This window comes from Homarus americanus, unplaced genomic scaffold, assembly GCF_018991925.1.
Source record: "Homarus americanus isolate GMGI-L3 unplaced genomic scaffold, GMGI_Hamer_2.0 scaffold53233, whole genome shotgun sequence".
NCBI classification, from domain to species: Eukaryota; Metazoa; Arthropoda; class Malacostraca; order Decapoda; family Nephropidae; genus Homarus; species Homarus americanus.
The window spans coordinates 712,810-731,595 of NW_024751660.1; positions in this window are offsets into that span (position 1 = coordinate 712,810).

Here is an 18,786-nt window from a genome sequence, read left to right on the forward strand (position 1 = left end):
CCAGTACCACCAGTGGTGCCAGTGCTTCAGGCCCAAATTGCCAATGCCTCCAGTCAGTTGCTAATGCCTCGTCCAGTTGCCAGTGCCTCCAGTCAGGTGCCAGTGCCTCCAGTCGGTTTCTTGATGCCTCCAGTGAACTGCATGCCTCCAGTGAGCTGCTGATGCCTCGTCATTGCCCGATGCCTCCCATTGATTACTCGTCGGTGCCCGTCCTCGTCGGTGCCAATGCCTCCAGTCGGTTGCCAATGCCTCCAGTCGGGTGTTGATGCCTCCAGTCGGTGCCAGTACTCCAGCCAGGAATTGCATGCCTCCAGTCGAATTGCCAGTGCCTCGTCAGTTACCCAATGCCTCCAGTCGGTGCCAATGCCTCCAGTCAGTTTCTTGATGCCTCCAGTGAGCTGCCAGTGCCTCCGTAGTGCGCGCGATGCCTCAGTCGGTTACTCGTGCCTCCGGTCGATTTGTGATGCTCCAGTGAGCTGCTTGATGCCTTCAGTGAGCTAGTTGATGCCTCCGGTGAGCTGCTAGATGCCTCAGTGAGCTGGTGATGCCTCCAGTGAGCTGCTTGATGCCTCCAGTGAGCTGCCAGTGCCTCCAGTGAGTGCCAATGCCTCCAGTGAGCTACTTGATGCCTCCAGTAGGCTGCCAGTGCCTCCAGTGAGCTGCCCAGTGCCTCCAGTGAGCTGCAGTGATGCTCAGCAAACTGCCAGTGCCTCAGTGACTGCCAGTGCCTCCAGTGAGCTACTTGATGCCTCCAGTGAGCTACTTGATGCCTCCAATCAGTTGCTTGATGCCTCCAGTGAGCTGCCCGGTGGCCTCCAGTCAGGCTGCTTGATGCCTCCAGTGAGCTGCTTGATGCCTCCAGTGAGCTGCTTGATTGCTCAGTGAGCTGCTTGATGCCTCCAGTGAGCTACAGTTTTTCTGTCCTTTTCAATCACCTAACTGTTCATTTGTCTGATAATTAAACTTTTACAGAAATTTCCAATGATCAATTTCACCACCTATATTTTTTCACCAGTCATGCTTACGTCGTTGTTATCATTGTTTTACTCTTCCCTTTACTCCTCTGTGTCTCTATCATTGTTATTACTCTCCCCTTTACTCCTCTGTGTCTCTATCATTGTTATTACTCTTCCCTTTACTCCTCTGTGTCTCTATCATTGTTACTCTTCCCCTTTACTCTCTGTGTCTCTATCATTGTTTTACTCTTCCCCTTTACTCCTCTGTGTCTCTATCATTGTTATACTCTTCCTTTACTCCTCTGGTCTCTATCATTGTTACTCTTCCCTTTACTCTCTGTGTCTCTATCATTGTTTTACTCTTCCTTTACTCCTCTGTGTCTCTATCATTGTTATTATCTTCCCTTTACTCCTCTGTGTCTCTATCATTGTTATTACTCTTCCCTTTACTCCTCTGTGTCTCTATCATTGTTATTACTCTTCCCCTTTACTCCTCTGTGTCTCTATCATTGTTATTACTCTTCCCCTTTACTCCTCTGTGTCTCTATCATTGTTATTACTCTCCCCTTTACTCCTCTGTGTCTCTATCATTGTTATTACTCTTCCTTTACTCCTCTGTGTCTCTATCATTGTACTCTTCCTTACTCCTCTGTGTCTCTATCATTGTTATTACTCTTCCCTTTACTCTCTGTGTCTCTATCATTGTTTCTCTTCCCCTTCTCCTCTGTGTCTCTATCATGTTATTACTCTTCCTTTACTCCTCTGTGTCTCTATCATTGTTATTACTCTTCCCCTTTACTCCTCTGTGTCTCTATCATTGTTATTACTCTTCCCTTTACTCCTCTGTGTCTCTATCATTGTTATTACTCTTCCCCTTTACTCTCGTGTCTCTATCATTGTTACTCTTCCCCTTTATCCTCTGTGTCTCTATCATTGTTATTACTCTTCCTTTACTCCTCTGTGTCTCTATCATTGTTATTACTCTTCCCTTTACTCCTCTGTGTCTCTATCATGTTATTACTCTTCCCCTTTACTCCTCTGTGTCTCTATCGTATTACTCTTCCTTTACTCCTCTGTCTCTCTATCATTGTTATTACTCTCCCCTTACTCCTCTGTGTCTCTATCATTGTTATTACTCTCCCCTTTACTCCTCTGTGTCTCTATCATTGTTATTACTCTCCCCCTTACTCCTCTGTGTCTCTACATATACTCTTCCCTTTACTCCTCTGTGTCTCTATCATTGTTATACCTTCCCCTCCTCTGTGTCTCTATCATTGTTATTACTCTTCCTTTACTTCTCTGGTCTCATCATTATTACTTCCTCTCCTCTCTCTCCTTTCTCCGTTCCTATCATTGTTATACTCTCCCTTACCCTCTGTGTCCTATCATTGTTATTACTCTTCCCCTTACCCTCTGTGTCTCTATCATTGTTATTACTCTTCCCTTACTCCTCTGTGTCTCTATCATGTTATTACCTTCCCCTACTCCTCTGTGTCTCATCATTGTTATTACTCTTCCCCTTTACTCCTCTGTGTCTCTATCATTTATTCTCCCCTTTACCCTCTGTGTCTCTATCATTGTTATTATCTTCCCTCTCCCTGTGCTCTATCATTATTACTCTTCCCTTTACTCCTCTGTGTCCTATCATGTTATTACTCTTCCCCTTTACTCCTCTGTGTCTCTATCATGTTATTACTCTTCCCTTTACTCCGTGTCTCTATCATTGTTATTACTCTTCCCTCTTTCCCCTCTGTGTCTCTATCATTGTTATTACTCTTCCCTTTTCTCCTCTGTGTCTCTATCATTGTTATTACTCTTCCCTTTACCCTCTGCTCTATCATTGTTATTACTTCCTTACTCCCTGTGTCTCTAATTATTACTCTCCCTCTCCTCTGTGTCTCTATCATTGTTATACCTTTTACTCCTCTGTGTCTCTCATTGTTATTACTCTCCCCTTTTCCTCCTTGTCTCATCATTGTTATTACTCCCTACTCCTCTGTGTCTCTATCATGTTATACTCTTCCCTACCCCTGTCTCTATCATTGTTATTACTCTTCCCTTACTCCTCTGTGTTCTATCATTGTTATTACTCTTCCCTTTACTCCTCTGTGTCTCTATCATTATACTCTTCCCTTTTCTCCTCTGTGTCTCTATCATTGTTATTACTTCCCTACTCCTGCTCTATCATGTTATTACTCTTCCCTCATCTCTGTGTCTCTATCATTGTTATTACTCTTCCCCTTTACCTCTCTGTCTCTATCATTGTTACTTCCCTTACCTCTGTGTCTCTATCATTGTTATTACTCTTCCCTTTACTCCCTGTGTCTCTATCATTGTTATTACTCTTCCCTTTACTCCTCTGTGTCTCATCATTGTTATTACTCTTCCCCTTTACTCTTCCTCTATCATTGTTATTACTCTCCCCTTTACTCCTCTGTGTCTCTATTGTTATTACTCCCCTTACCCTCTGTGTCTCTATCATGTTATTACTCTTCCCTTTACTCGTGTCTCATCATTACTCTTCCCTTTACTCCTCTGTGTCTCATCATGTTATTACTCTCCCCCTTTACTCCTCTGTGTCCTCATGTTACCTTCCCCATCTTCTGTCTCTATCATTGTTATTACTCTTCCCCTTTACTCCTCCTGCTCTCCTGTCATATACTCCCTTTACCTCTGTGTCTCTATCATTGTTATTACTCTTCCCTTTACTCCTCTGTGTCTCTATCATTGTTATTACTCTTCCCACTTCTCTCCTGTCTCTATCATTGATTACTCTTCCACTCCTCTGTGTCTCTATTATTACTCCTTCCCTTTCTCCTCTGTCTCTATCATTGATACCTTCCCCTTTACTCCTCTGTGTCTCTATCATTGTTATTACTTTACTCCTCTGTGTTCTATCATATTACTTCCCCTTTACTCCTCTGTGTCTCTATCATTGTTATTATCTTCCTTTACTCCTCTGTGTTCTATCATTGTTATTATTTTCCCTTTACTCCTCTGTGTCTCATCATTGTTATTACTCTTCCCTTTACTCCTCTGTGTCTCTACATTGTATTACCTTCCCCTTTACTCCTCTGTGTCTCTATCATTGTTATTACCTTCCCTCATCTCTGTGTCTCTATCATTGTTATTACTCTCCCTTACTCCTCTGGTCTCTATCATATACTCTTCCCTTACTCCTCTGTGTCTCTATCATTGTTATTACTCTCTTACTCCTGTGTCTCTATCATTGTTATTACTCTCCCCTTTACTCCTCTGTGTCTCATCATTTACACTCTCTTTCTCCTGTCTCATCATTGTTATTACTCTCCCCTTTACTCCTCTGTGTCTCTATCATTGTTATTACTCTCCCCTTTACTCCTCTGTGTCTCATCATTGTTATTCTTCCCCTTTACTCCTCTGTGTCTCTATCATTGTTATTACTCTTCCCCTTCTCCTGTGTCTCTATCATGTTATTACTCTTCCTTTACTCCTCTGTGTCTCTATCATTGTTATTACTTTCCCTTTACCTCTGTGTCTCTATCATTGTTATTACTCTTCCCCTTTCTCTCTGTGTCTCTTCATTATTACTCTTCCTCTTCTCCTGTCTCTATCATTGTTATACTCTTCCCTTTACTCCTCTGTGTCTCTATCATTATTACTCTTCCCTCTCTTCCGTTTTATCTTCTTTACTCTCCCCTTTACCCTCTGTGCTCTATCATATTACTCTCCCCTTTACCTCTGTGTCTCTATCATTTACACTTCTCCCCTTACTCCTCTGGTCTCTATCATTGCCTCTCCTCTCCTGTCTCTATCATTATTACTCTCTCCCTTTCTCCTCTGTGTCTCTATCATTGTTATTACTCTTCCTTTCTCCTCTTGTCTCTATCATTATTACTCTTCCCTTTACTCTGTGTCTCTATCATTATACTTTTCCTTACCCTCTGTGTCTCTATCATTGTTATTACTCTTCCCTTTACTCCTCTGTGTCTCTATTACATACTTCTTCCCTTTACTCCCTTCTATTACTCTTCCCTCTTCTCTCTCTATCATTGTTATTACTCTTCCCTTTACCCTCTGTGTCTCTTCTATCATACTCTTCCCTTACCCTGTGCTCTATCATTGTTATTACCTTCCCCTTTACTCCTCTGTGTCTCTATCATTGTTATTACTCTTCCCCTTTACTCTCTGTGTCTCATCATTAGTTACTCTCCCCCTTTACTCCCTGTGTCTCTATCATTATATACTCTCCCTTTACTCCTCTGTGTCTCTATCATTGTTACCTCCCTTACCCTCTGTGTCTCTATCATGTATTACTCTCCCCTTTACTCCTCTGTGTCTCTATCATTGTTATTACTTTCCTCTTTACTCCTCTGCTCTATCATTGTTATTACTCCCCTTACTCCTCTGTGTCTCTATCATTGTTATTACTCTCCCTTTACTCCTCTGTGTCTCTATCATATTACTCTTCCCCTTTACTTCTGTGTCTCAACATCCATTTGTTGTGTCACTCTCCCCCTACCCTCTGTGTCTCTATCAGTTATTACCTTCCCTCTCCTCTGTGTCTCTATCATTGTTGTTATTACTCCCACCTCCTCTGTGTCTCTACTGTTATACCTTCCCCTTCTGGTCTCTATTATTATTACTCTCCCCTTTACTCCTCTGTGTCTCTATCATTGTTATTACTTTACTCCTCTGTGTCTCATCATTATACTTTCCCTTTACTCCTCGTGTCTCTATCATTGTTACTCCCCTTTACTCCTCTGTGTCTCTATCATTGTTATTACTCCCCCTTTACCTCTGTGTCTCTATCATTGTTATTACTCTTCCCTTTATCCCTTCTGTCTCATTATTACTCTCCCCCTTTTCCCTGTGTCTCTATCATTGTTATTACTCTCCCCTACCTCTGTGTCTCTATCATTGTTATACTCCCCCCTACCCTCTTGTCTCTATCATGTACTCTTCCCTTTATTCCTCTGTGTCTCTATTATTACTCTTCCCCTTCTCTCTCTCTCATCATTTATTACTTCCCTTTACCCTCTGTCTCTAATTGTTATTACTCTTCCCTTTACTCCTCTGTGTTTTCACATTGTTATACCTCCTCATCTCTGTGTCTCTATTATTGCTTCCACTTCCCTACTCCTCTGTGTCTCTATCATTGTTATTACTCTCCCTTACTCCCTCTCTGTGTCTCATTGTTATTACCTCCCCTTTACTCTTCTGTTCCTATCATTGTTATTACTCTTTACTCCTCTGTGTCTCTATCATTGTTATTACTCTCCCCCTTTACTCCTCTGTGTCTCATCATTACTCTTTCCCTTTACTCCTCTGTCTCTCCATTGTTATACCTCCCCTTTACTCCTCTGTGTCTCTATCATTGTTATTACTCTTCCCTCTTCTCTGTGTCTCTATCAGTTATTTCTTCCCTTACTCCTCTGTGTCTCTATCATTGTTATTACTCCCCCTTTACCTCTGTGTCTCATTATTCTCCCCTGTCTCTCATTGTTATTACTTCCCCTTTACCTCTGTGTCTCTATCATTATATTACTTTCCCACCTCTGTGTCTCTATCATTGTTATTACTCTCCTTTACTCCTCTGTGTCTCTATCATTGTTATTACTCTCCCCTTTACTTCTCTGTGTCTCTATTATTATACTCTTCCATCTCTGTGTCTCTATCATTACTTACCTCCTTTACCTCTGTGTTCTATCATTGTTATTACTTCTCCCTTTACTCCTCTGTGTCTCTATCATTGTTATTATTTCCCTTTACTCCTGTGTGTCTCATCATTGTTATTTCTCCCCTTCCTCCCTGTTCTATCATTGTTATTACTCTCCCACTTTACTCCTCTGTGTCTCTATCATTGTTATTACTCTCCCACTTTACTCCTGTCCTCTGTGCATTGATCAACATCTTGAAATAATCACAAACTTTTCTTTAAGATTTACGGTGTTGTTTCACAGAGAACGTGAGTCAAGTGTGGTGCTGAGGCATCTTGGTCCCTACACAGCGACTACTCCGGCTGCCGCCCTCTCCTCTCCCACCTTCTACCTCTTGGTATGTGCTCTTCCTACTCCCCCGTCAGTAGTTAACTCCCTGTAGGTCTTCCTCCAACATCTAGTAACTAACATCATCGCGACAACATCTTATATACTATCATGTCAGAGTACTGTTGTGTTGTTTATGTATTTCGTCAATATTTAGATGTTTGGCTCTTAATTAACATCATATTATATCATGTTATTTTATATAGAGTATTAGTAAGGGAACATGATGGTGAGAGAACTTGATGGTGAGGGAACATGATGGTGAGGGAACATGATGGTGAGGGAACATGATGTTGAGGGAACATGATGGTGAGGGAACATGATGGTGAGGGAACATGATGGTGAGGGAACATGATGGTGAGGGAACATGATGGTGAGGGAACATGATGGTGAGGGAAACATGACAGTGAGGGAAACATGATAGTGATGGAAACACGACAGTAAGGAAACATAGCATGAGGAGGGAAAGGGAGGCAACATAACATGACAGAGTTAGAGGAGAACATAAAGAAACATAACATGACAGAGTTAGTGAGGGAAACATGACAGTGAGGCAACATAACATGACAGAGTTAGTGAGGGAAACATGACAGTGAGGGAAACATGACAGTGAAGGAACATAAGAGGGAAACATGACAGTGAGGGGAACCTGGCAGTGAGAGAAACACGAGTGAGGGAAACATGACAGTAGGGGAAACATGACAGTGAGGGAAACATGACAGTGAAACATGACAGTGAGGAAGACAAAGTAGGTAGTGAGGGAAACATGACAGTGGGTAAAACATGACAGAGAGGGAATATAACATGGTAGTGAGGGAAACATGACAGTGGGGGAAACATGACCGTGAGGGAAACATGACAGTGAGGGAAACATGACAGTGAGGGAAACATGACAGTGAGATAATAACTCCACCACCGGCAGACAGAGAGAACATGCTGGAGGTGGCTACATGGGACGCCTCAACCACGGGGAACTTGGCCACAATATACCTGCTGGGGTACGCTGCCTCCGTCACCGCCCTTGTCATCGGCATCTACATCTTCACCAGACTCAAGTACTGTTCCTCCTTCCTCCCACTGATTGTTGTATTATTCATGCCCTTTATACACCATACAACACCCACTGATTGTTGTATTATTCATGCCCATTATACATACAACACCACTGATTGTATATTCATCCTATCACCATACAACACCACTGATTGTATATCATGCCCATCATACAACACCCACTGATTGTTGTATTATTCATGCTTTATACATCATACAACACCCACTGATTGTTGTATTATTATCCCTTTATACACCATACAACACCCACTGATTGTTATTATTCATGCCCATTATACACCATACAACACCCACTGATTGTTGTATTATTCATGCCCATTATACACCATACAACACCCACTGATTGTTGTATTATTCATGCCCTTTATACACCATACAACACCCACTGATTGTTGTATTAATCCTTCATACACCCACTTTTATCCTTATACCTACAACACCACTGATTGTTGTATCATACCACACACTATATCTTTGTCTAGTATTTTTATAAATCTGATCACCTGAAAAATCTTTTACCCTATTGTGTAATTAACTCACCTTATTACTAACCACCTGAACTGTCCTGGTGTGTGTGTGTGTGTGTGTGTGTGTGTGTGTGTGTGTGTGTGTGTGTGTGTGTGTGTGTGTTTATATTCATTAGAGAATTATTTGATTTGTGTCTTCTGCCCCCCATGTCCTCTCTCTCTCTCTCTCTCTCTATCACAGTATCTCCGTCCATCCCTGAATCTCTTCCTTTCATCTATCTCTCCCCATATCTTCTCCCGTCTCCCTGCGCCGTTTGTAAGTGAGTAACCATCTCCGCTTTGACCTCACGCAGAGACCTTCGCTGCGTGAGGAACACCCTACACATCAACCTGCTGGTGAGCTACCTGGTCGACCTCTCCTGGCTCCATCGCTGCCTCGGCCACTGCAATGAGAGACAGAGAGACAGAGTGAAGAGAGGAGTGAGATAGATCAGCAAAATCAGTCACCACAACAACACACCAACCACCAACACCACCAACCACCCCACCACACCACCACCACCAACCAAACACCACCACCAACCACCACACCACACCAACACATCAACCACCACCACCACCAAACCACCACACCACCACCACCACCACACCACACCACCACCACCAACACATCATCACCACCACCACCACACCACCACCACACCACCACCACCACCACCACCACCACCACACCACCCAACCACCAACACCCACCACCCCACCACCAACCACCAACCACCACCACCCCAACCCACCCACCACACCACCACACCACACCAACACATCACCACCACCACCACCACACCACCCACCCCACCACACCACCACCAACAACACACCACCACCACACCACACCCCACCAACACATCACCACCACCACACCACCACCACATCACCACCAAACATCACCACCACCACCACCACACCACCACCACACATCACCCACCACCACCACCACCACCACCACCACCACCACCACCACACACCACCACCAACACATCACCAACACCACCACCACACCACCACCAACACCACACACCACCACCACACCACCACCACCATCATCACCACCACCACCACACCACCACCACCACACCACCACATCACCACCACAACAACCACCACCACACCACCACCACCAACACATCACCACCACCACCACACCACCACCACCACCACCACCACCACCAACACATCACCACCACCACCAACATCACCACCACCACCACCACATCACCACCAACACACCACCACCCACCACCACCACCACCACACATCACCACCCCATCGACCTCACGCACCACCTCCCCAACCTCAGATGCTGCTCTCAGACGCGGGCGGGGCGGTGTTCTGCAGTTCACCTCTATCACTTCTTCCACCTGGCCAACTTTACTGACGTCTGGTAAGTGTGTATGTGTGTGTGTGTGTGTGTGTGTGTGTGTGTGTGTGTGTGTGTAACTATGGCACACCACTGTACAGTACTATGGAGCTCATGAGCCACCCTGTACAGTACTATGGAGCGCCACCATGAGACACTGTGCAACATGAGCGCCACTATGAGACACCTGCACTGAGTGTACAGTACTATGGCGCGCCACCTATGAGACACCAGCAGTACTATGGAGCGCCACCTATGAGACACCCTGTACAGTACTATGGAGCGCCACCATGAGACACCCTGTACAGTACTATGGAGCCACCATGAACACCCTACAGTACTATGGAGCGCCACCTATGAGACACCCTGTACAGTACTATGGAGCGCCACCTATGAGACACACCCTGTACAGTATGGAGCGCCACCTGAGACACCCTGTACAGTACTATGGAGCGCCACCTATGAGACACCCTGTACAGTACAGGAGCGCCACCTATGAGACACCCTGTACAGTACTATGAGACACCTTGTACAGTACTATGGAGCGCCACCTATGAGCCACCCTGTACAGTACTATGGAGCGCTACCTATGAGACACCCTGTACAGTACTATTGAGCGCCACCTATGAGACACCCTGTACAGTGCTATGGAGTGCCACCTATGAGACACCCTGTACAGTACTATGGAGCGCCACCTATGAGACACCCTGTACAGTACTATGGAGCGCCACCTATGAGACACCCTGTACAGTACTATGGAGCGCTACCTATGAGACACTTTCTGCACAGTACTATGGGAGCGCTTACCTATGAGACACCCTGCAGGCTGGTACTATGGAGCGCCACTCCATGAGACACCCCTGTACAGTACTAAGGAGCGCTACCTATGAGACACCCTGTGGCCAGTACTATGGGAGTGCTACCTATGAGACACTTGCATAGCATGGAGCGCTGAGGAGACACCCCAGGGTACTATGGAGTGCCACCTATGAGACACCCTGGCCAGCACTATGGAGCGCCACTCATGAGACACCCTGTACAGTACTATGGGAGTGCTACCTATGGAGACACCTTTCTGCAGTACTATGGGAGCGCCACCTATGAGACATGCACAGCACAGGAGCGCCACCTATGAGACACCCTGTACAGTACTATGGAGCGCCACCTATGAGACACCCTGTACAGTACTATGGGAGTTGCTACCTATGAGACACCCTGTACAGTACTATTGAGCCAATTTATGAGACACTTTCTGTACAGTGCTATGGAGTGCCACCTATGACACCCTGTATGGTACTATGGAGCGCCACCTATGAGACACCCTGCATAGTACTATGGGAGTGCCACTCTATGGGACACCCTGCACAGTACTAGTGGAGTGCCACCTATGAGACACCCTGGTATGTACTATGGAGCGCCACCTATGAGACACACCCTGCACAGTACTATGGAGCGCCACCTATGAGACACCTCTGTACAGTAGCTCATGGAGCGCCACCCATAAGCCAATTCTGTACAGTACTATGGAGCGCTACCTATGAGACACCTTGTACAGTACTATGGAGCGCCACCTATGAGCCACCCTGTACAGTACTATGGAGCGCTACCTATGAGACACCCTGTACAGTACTATTGAGCGCCACCTATGAGACACCCTGTACAGTACTATTGAGCGCCACCTATGAGACACCCTGTACAGTACTGGTAGCTCCAGGCTTTATTACGAGACAGAGATATAGAGAAATTTGAATTGATTTGAAACAGTTTATTTATCCAGAAAAACTCAAATAGAGTGTATAATAATAACAATATTAACATGGCTGAGCCAGTTGAGAACCTGAGCTCTCTTTTAGGGTATATTGGGCAAATTAGAACGGGTAAATATAGGGAATTGCTATGGTTAATGAATTGACGAGGGAAAATTGAAGGGTAATTAAGATAAACATTTGACTTTGAAAACAGTTGGTTAAGGCAGTAAGTTGTCGTAATAAAATGTAAATGTAAATACAAATACTTTAAAATTTAGATTGAAATACATACATAAACAATGTTTGCCTCTCGTGTAACGAGGCTGGCCGGCCCAAGGACCACCTAGGCGTGAATTTAAGAACATAAGAACATAAGAATGGAGGAAACTGCAGCGGGCCTATTGGCCCATACTGGGCAGTCCCGTTTACACCCAACCCCTATTGCTCATATAAGCATCCAACCTATGTTTGAAGCTATTCAGCGTATTCGAGTTAGTGATGATATTTGGTAACGTGTTCCATTCATCCACTACTCTGTTTCCAAACCAGTGTTTACCTATTTCACGCCTAAATCTAAATTTCTCTAATTTAAAACCATTGTTACGAGTTTGCTCCTGGTTGGATAGTTTGAGTACCTTTGTAATGTCCCCTTTCTTTAGCCCTGACTTCCACTTATACACCTCTATCAGGTCGCCCCTCGCTCTACGTCTCTTGAGGGAGTGCAAATTAAGATGCTTTAACCTGTCTCCATACTCAAGGTTCCTAATGCCCGGGATTAGTCTTGTCATTCTCCTCTGAATTCTTTCCAAGGATTCTATATCCATTCTGTAATACGGTGACCAGAACTGAACTGCGTAATCCATGTGTGGTCTCACAAGCGCAAGATACAGTTTTAGGATGACCTCGCTAGTCTTGTAACTAACACTCCTTTGTATGAACCCAAGTACTTTATTAGCCTTATTACAAGCAAAAACACATTGTTTACTTGGCTTAAGGTTCCTACTTATCATTACTTCTAAATCTCTCTCTCAGTCGGATTTCTCTATGGCATCGTTGTTCATCTGGTATCTGGTTTCCCTGTTTACATCTCCTATACTGAGTACTTTACATTTGTCCATGTTGAATTTCATCTGCCATTTTTCAGACCATTCGAAAAATTTGTTTAGATCTTCCTGTAGTTTTGCGGAGTCCTCGTCAGATTTAATAACACGTCCTATTTTAGTGTCATCAGCAAATTTACTTATGTTGCTGTCTATGCCGATATCTATGTCGTTTATGTATATAATAAATAATAATGGTCCAAGTACTGAGCCTTGGGGAACGCCACTTGTGACGTTGCTCCAATGGGACTTAGTGCCGTTAATGCTCACTCGCTGTTTCCTGTCCTGTAACCACGCCCTAATCCATTTAAGGATGTTACCTTTGATGCCATGTGCTTCTACCTTTTTAATTAGTCTTTCGTGGGGGACTCTGTCGAAGGCTTTGCTAAAGTCGAGATATACCACATCATAATTGTGCCCCTCGTCCACCAATTCGAAAACTGATGAAAAGAATGTTAATAGATTAGTTTGACAAGAACGTCCGCTTGTGAAGCCGTGCTGGGAATCATTGATCAATCGGTGCTTCTCCAGGTGATTTCGAATAGAGTTTGAAATGATTGCTTTCAGTAATTTGCCTACTATTGATGTTAGACTGATTGGGCGGTAGTTAGAGGATAGTGATCTATCCCCCTTCTTGAAAATCGGTATTAAATTCGCTATCCTCCAGGATTCTGGTACTACACCTGTTTTTAAGGACATGTTAAACAACTTTGCTGAGGGCATACTAAGCTCTTCCTTACATTCCTTTAATACTCTGGCAAATATCTCATTGGGACCAGGTGACTTATTAGGCTTTAGTTTGTCTATTTGCTTACTAACATCGTTACTAGTCACTACTATCTCGCTTAATTTGTTTTCTTCACTATCTCTGAATAGAGTCGGTGCCTCGGGTATCATGTTTAAATTTTCGGTGGTGAAAACTGTTGAATATATTTATTCAAATTATTGCTCATTTCTCCGTCGTTATCAGTGAGCTCGCCGGTATCTGACCGTATTGGTCCAATCTTTTCTCGTGTTTTAGTTTGATACATTTGGTAGAATCCTTTGGGGTTTGTCTTCGCCTCCCTTGCTATCCTTACCTCATTATTCCTCTTGGCTTTCCTTATCTCGGTTTTAACCCTACTCGTCAATATCTTATAATAATCCTGGAGGTAAATTTCGCCACGCTTTATCCTTCTACCTATAGCCTTCCTTTGGCCAATGATGTTCTTTAAATAATTATTTATCCATTTAGGGTCAATGTTGTCTGATCTGAGTTTTTTGTATGGTATGTTCTGCCTTTGTGCATTAAGTAACTCATTATTTAAATTGTCGTGGAACTCGGCAATCTCAGATCTCGTTATCAGGTTCACGGCCAAGAGCGACACCCACCTCTCTCAGCTGCCTCTTTAAACTGTCAAAGTTTGCCCTTCTGAAATCTGGTACTTTAGTGGAATTTTCCTTACGTATGCCCTGAAAATCTAACTGGAATCTAATTTCTTTGTGATCGCTGTTTGCAAGTTCGTTCCCTACCTCGACATTGCTAATGAGGTTTTCTCTGTTCGACAGAACTAAATCGAGTATATTATTACCCCGGGTGGGTTCGGTTATATGTTGACTTAGGAAACAGTCCTGGATCGTCTCGAGAAAATCCTCTGATTCTGAGTTACCCGTAAGGTCAGTCCAATCTATTTGGACAAGGTTAAAGTCGCCTACTATACAGACTTTGTTGTGTATGGAAGCCCTGCGCATTTCATCCCAGATAAGTCGCTCAATGATTCTATCAAAATTGGAAGGTCTATATATTACTCCTGTGATTAATTTTTCCCTACCGTCGATTAATTCTATCCAAATTGTTTCTGTATTCCGCTCAGTTTTTATTTCCTTATTTATTTCACACCAGATTATCTCTAACATAGATTGCTACTCCGCCTCCTTTCCTGGTCTGCCTATCGGTATGGAACAATTTGTAACCTGCAATTTGGTATTCAACCGGCAACTCACTTGAGTCTAGGTTGATCCATGTTTCAGTGAATGCTATTATATCGATTTTTTCGGTACATACCAAGGGCCTAATATCATCCATTTTGTTTCTCATACTTCTACTGTTCGCGTAGTAGACATTTAAGTTAGTCGTGTTCTGAGTCCTCCCTTTACCGCGTTTAGTTTTAAACTCCCTGTTTAATTTAGTTTTGTCATCATTCCTAACACTATTTCCCTGTAATCTTTTACTTTGTTTGCCCTCTCCCACTGCAGTTTCCCCCACCCCCATGCCCATATGTTTAAGGTGTAGAAGCTGTCGCCAACACAACAACCACAACCTAAGTTAACGAGCTGTATGGCCCAGTGTCAAGGAATAGTCTGAGAAGACCGGACAACTCGCCAACTGCACTGGCTAACCATTACCCCGGAACACGATCCGCAAATCGATTAACATCCAGGTCCCCAATTACTGCTGGGTAGGCAGAGGCAAATGGTGTAAAGAAAGTTGCCCATAGTTTCACCTGTCCCTGGGATCGAACCCAGGCCCACTTGCTTGCGAGGCGAGCATGCTGACCATTACACTACATACATACAGTACATACATACATAGTGTACACACCAAAACATTACATTTTATTTCAAGTTTATAGTAACCAATGTTATGATTGTTTATCAGACCATAACTTGCAGCGCAGAGAACAGCACATATAACAGTAAGTAGATACCCACGGGGTCACCCACGTAAGTTGACACTCAGGAGAGGTCACGGCTACAAGGTACTTGAGTTAACCAGGCATTATGACCCATGTTACTCAAGAAATTACACCTGGGCAGACACACCTGGGTGGTAATAATTAGGAAGCATTACCGACCGGCGACAAGAAAACGCACCTGGGCAAACACAGCTGTCCAGATCTAACCAGTTTAGTGTTAATTAGGAGAGGTCACGGTCACATTGACCCAGAGTTCTCACCACCACGTCATTAGCTAACCCGGCGTCATGACCGTGTTACCCAAGAAGCTACCCTCCAGGGAGTACACCTGTCACCTGACCAGAGACCCAGATTAGTGACGACATCTTCCGGCTGGAGATCTCCAATATAAAGGCCCTGCAGCTCCTTCCATGGAGCACATTATTGTTATAACAGGGAGGGGGCCGACAGCTCCTTCCCAGAGATAGACAGGAGTCACGCTCGTCATTAGTCGAGGTCGGGAGGGAGACTTCCCTCTCCGGCTAGCAGAGTCTCCCATAGGAGGGATAGTCCAGCAGCACCTGCAGCTTCCCCAGCCACTGGGCCTCCGTCAGGTCACATGTGAATCATTGTCAGAGCGATCCATAGTGTGAGTTACTTACGGTGGGAAGTGTATCCATTTCATGTTTGTGTCCGAGAGTAATTGTCTAGTAACTTCAATATAATGATCTATTAATGTGTCCATACCATTGAGTTAACTAATAAACAGCTGTACTTAGAGTTGGTGTTTAGAAAATTCCCCCTAAGAATATATATTAACAAGTAAATAATTAACTACCAATCTTCCTCACCTTACATCCTACAACTAATAACTTCTAACTATAGCTACACCTCCTGTATTATACCAACCTAACCTAACCTAATCTAACTTCATAGGTTAAACTAACATAACATAACAAGCCAAACTAATCTAACATAACCTAACATAATTTAACATAAAATACGCTAACCTAATAAAAACTAATTTAACATAACTTAACTTAACCCAGGTGAAATAATTGGGAGTTATCTTCAGGTGTGCTCGGGGTGTGTGCCTGAGTCGCTCCAACCTTCATGTTATCCCTAGCTGACTCGCACAACCGAGGTGACTCACGGATATTCTAGCTGACTCGCACATCCAAGGTGACTCACGGATATTCTAGCTGACTCACAGATCCTAGGTGACTCAGAGACAGACATCTTAGGGTATATATAATGAGTGTGTCACCTCCCCAGGACTCTACCTCTACCTGCTGGTGCTGAAGACGTTCTACGTGGAGAAGATCAAGCTGCGAGTCTACCTGCTGCTGGGCTGGGGTCAGTACCTAATTTGACTAACTTAACCTAACCTAACTTAACCTCACCTCACCTAACTTGAATCTAACTTAATCTAACCTAGCTTGCTGTTGGGCTGAGGTCAGTACCTAACCTAACCTACTTTCTGCTTGGCTGGGGTCAGTACCTAACTTGAATCTAACTTTACCTAACGTAACATAACCTAACTTAAGCTAACCTAACGCAACCTAACCTAACTTTAATCTTACCTAACTTTTAACTTAAATTTAACCTAATCAAAGCTAACTTAACTTTAATCTAACTTGACCTGACTTTCACATAACGCAAACCTAACCTAACTTCTCCTTAATACCAACTTACGAGTTCATACATACATTCTCAGTATAATAGTCATACAAGTTTACATTGATTCAACATGCATGTATATAGATAATACAGGTATACATTAACGATACAGGCATACAATGAATATAGTCCGTCCAGGTATAAAAACAATGTACCTCGACAGTGAAGGGATTAGTCAAATGGGCCCCAGCCTCAGCCTCAACCTGACCATTATTTGGATGTGGGGCCCAGTTCTTAGTGTATACCTGCATCGTCTCTACACACGCTAAACCGGTGTCAACTTTTATCGCGATATTACCGAGAAGAAAAAAAAACGGATTAACCTGAATTATGTCTCGGTTACAGGTGTTCCATTACCTGTTACCTTCGTCTGGGCCTTCGTCAGGATAATCTTCAGACCAGCGAGAGAGGTAAGGGGAGGAGACGTGAGGGGGAGGGGGGTAAATGAGAGGAGGGTAGGAGGCGAGATAGAGGGAGATTAAAAGAAAACATGGGTAGAGAAAGAAAAAGAAAGGGGGGGGGTGAGAGAGAGAGAGAGAGAGAGAGAGAGAGAGAGAGAGAGAGAGAGAGAGAGAGAGAAAATTACTCGTCTCATAACAGTTACTAAAGACCATGTGATCCAAGAGACAGCGACGGTTACCTGGCTCAGCGTTCCCTCCTCTCAGCGCCGTTTACCCAAGTGTGTGATTAAAAATATCCCGGGTTGGAACTAGCATCCTCCTGGGTTTAACTTAATCCAATATGTCGGTGATTATTATTTTTATTAATATTATTATAGGATTACGTGAAGATTAGGCATCACCAAATATATCACCTGAAGATTAACCACCCTAAACTTAACCTAGCCTAACCTAACCTAACCAAAGGGTAACTAATCTTCATGTAAGCCAACTGTTATAGTAAGGTTTCAGTTCAATTCTCACGTCATTCCTAATTATATACTTGTTTCACTTCAGTGTGTGTGTAGAATCTCTTAGCCTCGTACCTATACAGAAACGAATAAATAAATCACATGTCAGAATTGCATGAGACTTTACCAAGATGAATCTGGATCTAAGTAAAAACACTGTTAGCAAGATTCCTATAGCAACGTCAGGAGGAGTCGGGTCTTCATAAGGCGACATATTAACTTCTCGTGCTACAGTGCGTTATAATATGGAATTAACGAGCTTAATGTAATGAACTGAATATTGCCGGGAGCTTCCTATAGTCGAGCGTCTGCTTGAGTAGGCTGCTCCTGGATTTCTGGCGCGCCGGAACTCTCTCTCTCTCTCTCTCACTTAACGTTTTCTTCGCTGTTCGTAGTGGCTCGGGCAATATTCACCCAGCCGCTGCATTAGCATACTGTGGTATTGACGGTGTTTATAATATTTAACGTAACAAAGTTTGAGAATCCTTGATTATGTCTCCCTGTACCACATAGACAGTACAGGAATATAATGTAAATATACAGTCCAGGTACACCATGTAGACAGATAGTACAGGTATACCATGGTAGTACACGAACAAACTCTAAGCAATATTATAAACTGACTCGACCAATGATTGCCTAACACAACCACCATATATTTTTTCCTGTAGGGTACTGGTGGCGGTGCAGGTACTAGTGGTGGAGGCGTTGGTCAGGAACAGATACGATGTCCCTGGGTAACAGAGTCCTCCCT